The sequence below is a fragment of the Leptonychotes weddellii genome, chromosome 10, assembly GCF_054177405.1.
Source record: "Leptonychotes weddellii isolate Sample4059 chromosome 10, ASM5417740v2, whole genome shotgun sequence".
In the NCBI taxonomy this organism is placed as follows: Eukaryota; Metazoa; Chordata; class Mammalia; order Carnivora; family Phocidae; genus Leptonychotes; species Leptonychotes weddellii.
The window spans coordinates 50,634,920-50,640,919 of NC_138378.1; the positions used below are offsets into that span (position 1 = coordinate 50,634,920).

At 39.6% G+C, this 6,000-nt stretch overlaps 1 long non-coding RNA gene across 1 annotated transcript in view; it reads right to left on the bottom strand.

Moving 5' to 3' along the window:
• Positions 1-5,580, bottom strand: part of LOC115941314 (uncharacterized) — a 72,621-nt gene extending 67,041 nt beyond the window's left edge. The window contains exon 1 of the long non-coding RNA XR_014149229.1: positions 5,206-5,580. This is a non-coding gene — a long non-coding RNA (uncharacterized LOC115941314). The remainder of the gene's footprint in view (positions 1-5,205) is intronic.
• Positions 5,581-6,000: the final 420 nt, after the last annotated feature.

Sequence of the window (6,000 nt, forward strand, 5' to 3'; positions counted from 1 at the left end):
ATGTTATAAATTATCTGTTTGATATGCTAGCCACTAATTAGGTGGTTACTGAGCATTTGAAACATTGCTAGTGTGACTGAAGAGCTAAATCGTTTATTTTAGTATATTTTAAACTAATTTAAAGAGCTCCATGTGGCCAGTGGTTAGTGTATTGGGCAGCAAGGGTTAGGCCACTTAATTTAAGGTAAATGATATATTTGGGTTGTTTATCACCTCATTATTTGTTTTCTATATTTTGTATTTTTTTCATTCCTTTGTTCTTTTTTTCTTTTCCTCCTTATTTTTTATTGAATATATTTTATTATTCTTTGTTATCTCCACCATTAGCTTATTAGCTATATCTTTTTAGTGTGTAAGTTTGTTCTAACGCTTATCATATTCATCTCTAATGATCAAAACCTACCTTTAGATGATATCATATTTCCTCACACATAAGAAAAATATAGATATACTTCCATTTCTTGTACATTTTTTGTACTACTGTTATGTAGTACATAACAGTACTCCTAACTCCTACTCATATTATGAACTCTGCTATATGTTGTCATTATGTTTGCCTAAAACAGGTAACTATCTTTTAAGGAGTTTGTTTTTTAGAATAAGAAAAAGTATTTTATAGTTTCCCAGATATTTAAAATTTCTGTTGCTTCTCATTTCTTTGTGTAGATCCAAGTTCCCATCTGGGATCATGTTCCTTCACCTTTACTACTTCTCATGGTACAGGTCTGCGAAGAATTACCTTAGCTTTTATTTGTCTGAAAAGTCTTCCATTTTTCTTCCTCTTAATGGATATATAATTCTAGGATGACCCTTTTTTATTTTATTATGTTAAACATTTTGTTCCATTCTCTTATGTTTTTTTTTTATAATTTCTTACTAGAAATCTATAGCCACTCTTTGTTTCTTTGTACTTAAAGCATCTTTTTTGTCTGGCTCTTAAGATGTTCATTTTATGACTTGGGCTCAGGAATTTATTTTTATAATTTGTCTTTTTTTTCTTTAATCACACCTCATTGTAATCTAATTCACATGCCATAAAATTCACATGTCATAGTTTGTAGTATATCCAGAGTGTGCATCAATCACCACTATTGGATTCCAGAACATTTTCAACACTCTGAAAAGAAATCCCATTCCAATTAGCAGTCATTCCCACTCCGTCAACCCTCTAGTCCCTGGAAACCACTCATCTACTGTTTGTCTATATTGATTTGCCTATCTGGATATTGCATGTAAACGGTATCATACAATCTGAACTTTATTCCTTTTTTTGGCCAAATAATATTCCGTTGTATAGATACACCACATATTGTTTATCCATTCATCAGTTGATGGACACTTGGGTCGTTTTTACTTTTTGGCTATTGTGAATCATGCTACACTGAACATTTGTGTATGAATTTTTGTGTGGATCTATATTTTCAAATCTCTTGGGTATGTACTTAGGAATGGAATTCCTGGATCATATGGTAAATCTATTTTATCTTTTTGAGAAATTTCTAAGCTGTTTTCCATAGCAGCCACACCATTTCACATTCCCACCAGCAATGTATGAGAGTTCCAATTTCTCCACATGCTTGTTATCATCCATTTTTTCTATTAGGGCTCAGGAATTTAAATATGGTGTGATTTGGTAGTGGTTTACTTTGTGTTTGTCTTCCTTAGGGTTTCTGATCGTCATAGATCTCTGGGTTTATAAAGTCTTTATAGAATTTGGAAAAAATTATTCTTTCATGTATTTTTCCCCTCTTCCCTCTCCCCCTTCTCTGGGAGTTCTGATTGCATGTAAGTGGGACTGCCTGATTTGTCCTACAAGTCACTACTGTCTGGTTTCACTTTTTAAAGTTCTCCCCTCTCTGTTCTACATTTGGGTAGTTTATCTTGCTATGCCTTCATCTTCCAGTGCATACATCTTCTCTTCTGCAGTGTCTACTCATGGCTATTCCTATCTGGTGTAGGGCAGAGACTGAGCAAAGGCACAGAGATGTGAGGAAGCCAGGGGGGCTTTGGGAACTGCAGGAGTCCAGTGTGGTCTCGCCATGCTCAGCTTCAGCTCAGCCCATGGAGAAAGGAAGGCCTAGGTTTTGGTCCCCTGCATGGATCCCTTGCAGGAAACTGAGTGAGGATGTCACTATTTCCCAACTGTGAAATCTCCCCCAGAGGGTCAAATTCTCTTCTCTTTCATAGCGCAACGGGAGTAGTCATCTTCCCATCTCTCTTGGAGGCAGCCTCCTACTCTTGTCTAATTGGAAATATCTCCAGATCCACACAATGCTGCAGCTGGCAGCCCACCAGTTCCCTCTATGCAGCAGAGCTGCTTAACTTGACTGCTGTGAATGATGAAGAAATCTGAGCTGTGTGAGAGGAAAATCAGAAATGTCCCTTGCCAAATCTATTGTGCTGGAGTCTTTGGGATTTGAATGAAGTTGACTGAGTTCTGATAATTTCGATCAATGCATTTTAAAGTGATGGGATACAAGAATGAAGCAAAAGGCAATGTTTTTTATTCAATGTGCAAATCATCTGACTGTATCTTCCAGATGACTCTGTACCTTTAATTAATCATTTGTAATTTTCCTGTGAGAAAATGTGAAATTGATGGAGCTGATTACCTTCCAGAAAAAGTGCCATGCTGTTACCCTGAGACCTTCCAGTGCCTATACTAAATGAATGCCTATGCACGGGCTTGTGTGGGAAAAGGTGTGACCCCATGAAGGGTGTTGTTAAAGATGCAACAGCACCCAAACCCTCATGATTCCTGAACCTCCTGTGCTCACAGCAAACCAAAGGAAAAGAGCAACTCAGCCCAGCCCACGTCCACCTTGGCTCTCTAAATTAGAACTTAGGACTAAAGCTAGAAAAGTGTGCTTATTTTATGCAACCAATCTTCTCCAGAAAATGAATTTCAACTTGTTTTTGTAAGTAGTATAATTTTTAATTAGGTGCTAGGTGAACAATATATGTTTAATAAACTCATTCAAATTGGGACTATCATGAATGAAGCATTTTAACACAACAGAGAAGGAAAAAAAATGTAAATTTTATGATTAAGCACTTGGGAAGACTAAACCAACCATGCTGACACCTACAGAAATGAAATGGTCAGGTGGCAGGATATTGTCAACGGGAATCTGCCATGTAGGGCAGGAATTGAGAGCACTCTTGAGGAAGGAAACCTGGACTCCAGACCTGTTAGTTACAGGTTCAGGGATCTTTGCACATCATTCAATATCCCAAATTTGTGGCTTCTCCCTTTGTAAGATGATTATAATATCTGCCTCATTGGGTGCTGAAAATATTAAATGACATAATATATGCCACGGGACTTTATAAATTGTAAAACCCTATTACTACTCATGGACCAGATTTCAAAAAAAGGGCCGCTGTCACCAGAGAAGAGGTTTGGAAGCAGAAAGTCTGAAGGTTGGTCAGACTTAGAGAAGCCATGAAGAGTAGAAGAGCAAGTGTTCCAGGCTAGAGGGATAGCATGACCAATGAACTCTGCACCACTGGGAAGCAGCCTGCTTCTCCTGTGGGAATGTTTCTAGTCCCTCCTCCATCATGGCCATCCTCCTCTAAACTCCAGGGACAGAAGTGACAAGCTGGCTCTACAAAGGCACAGCATCTGGACCATTCCTGCCTGGGGGCAAGAAGTGGTCTGTGATTTGGTTTGAGGATGGAAGTTGGATCTGGAACCAGTGGCTTTGAACACTGAGGGCACATATAAATCACCATGGAACAAGAATGCCTGGTCTCCATCCCTGAGTTGCACTGGAGCAGACTTTCTGGGAATGCAATGGCTTAGGTGGTATTTTTTTTTAAATCTAGACATGATTCTGATAAATAACAGAGTTCTGAGAACTGCTGTTTAGCTTTTGATCCACGAATAGAGAAATTCTTTCTCAGTAGAAACAACCTGCTGTCCATTCAGTTGGAAAGTTAAGTCTATTCTCTAGTGGCCCCCAAAGGGGGCTAACTGTGCTCCCAAGAGAGGGTCAGAAGTTCTGAAACCCTGTTGGTGTACCAGAGACTTCTGCCTCCTGCCCTGTAACTGCAGGGCTCTGACAGGTGAAGGCTTCAGCCATTCTCAGCAATGGAGAACACTTCACATAGAGAGCAGGGCACCTGCCATGGCCCATGAAGTTTTCATTGCACGAGCTCTCCTGTGTAAGTCCTTTCATGTCGTCACTGTTCATACCCACCCTGCCCAGCTCTCTGCATAGACACTGCAGAACTGAGGGAGGAAACTGGAGCCAAACATCCTCACACATGCCCAAGCTATTAGTGTTACTAACAATAAGCCAGTTTCCATCTCAATTTCATCAGATCTACTATCATTTAAAAAATTTTGTTTATTGCCTGTCTCCTCCACTGGAAGGTAAGATCCAAGAAAGCAAGGATCTTTTTTGTGTCACTCACTGCTATCTCCCCAGTGCCTAGAGATGTGCCTGGCATATTGTAGGTCCTCAACATGTGGTGTATGAATAATCAACTAGCCCCCCATTTCTGAGAACTTATTATGTGATAGGCCCAGTGCTCTAATTATGTCTATCATCACATTTAATTCAAACAACAACCCCATACGGGAGGTGCTATTATTCATTCTCATTTTAGAGCAGAGGAAACTGAAATTCTGAGAAGTTAAGACACCTGCTCAAGGTTACACACACAAATAAGAAGTAGAACTAGGCCTTGAACCCATGACTTTCCAGCTCCAAAGACCAAGCTCTTAAGGATTTTGAACTAATTTCTCTCACTCAAAGTACTACAGGAACATGTCCTCCTCAAGAACTGGTTATAAACCTGGTTTCACTCTGACCCTGAGTAGTAATGTGTTAATGGCACAATCTCCAGGCAGTGGTATTTCCTGGGAAGGGGGGTGGGTATTGAAATCTAAGGGGGAATTTTATCCCTGTATCCTCCCTCCCAAATCCAGGATTCTTTAAGAAATCTACACAATACCAGATAAGCTCATTATCTTTGGAAGATTTCTTTTTTTAATGATACCCTACCAGCATAGCGAAAGGGCCAAGGTGAGATCAAGGTGTGTCTCGGAGGGTAAGACTCTGGATGACTTTTATTTTACCCTTTATATTTTTCTACAATGAATAATGTGTATTAATTATGGTAAGGATTAAGCTGGTCTAACAAAGAAACTGCAAAATGCTTTATCCTACATTAGTTCAGAGTTTCTTTTTCTCTTACCTACCAGTCCAGGGCAGAAAGTTGGGCTCCACTCCATGAGATCACCCAGGTTCCCAGCTGGCCCCACATTGGTCTAAGTCGCCTGCTCCAGTGGTCCTCATCTTTGTGGTTGAGAGTAGCTCATCAGCACCACCTCCAGGAGAAGAGGAAGAAGGAAAGGGAGGGCATAAATTGCCTTTTTTTCAAGGAGGTACTCTTATCTCACTTGGCAAAACCCAGTTACAGGGCTACATCTAGCTGCAAGGGAGGCTGGGAAAACAGTCTCTGGGCAGCCATCTGCCCTCCCAACACTCACAGAGAGAAGTCCATTATTAAAAGGAAGAAAGGGAGGATGGATATTAGGGGACAATAATAATTTCTGCCATAATGTGTATTTATTTATTCTAATTAAAAAAAATCTGTCCCCCCAAAAATATGACTTTTTAAAATTAATATACATCAAAATTGACTTTTTTTTGTATGGACAGGTCCATGGGTTTAAGCACACCAACGGAGTAGTGTAACCTCCACCACAATCAAGATACAGAATAGTTCCATCACCCAAAAAGCTCTCTTAGACTGCCTTGCCTTAGTTACACCCTCTTCTCCACTCTTAACCCCTGATGAACACTTACTTGCTCTCTCTCACTATACTTCTTTTTGAGAATTTCAAATCTTGTATAAATGGAATCATACAGTATGTAACCTTTCCATACTGGCTCCTTTCACTCAGCATAATGCCTTTGAGATTTATCCCCATTGTTATGTGTATCAATAGTTTCTTGCCTCTTAATGTATAGATATCCCACTTTGTTT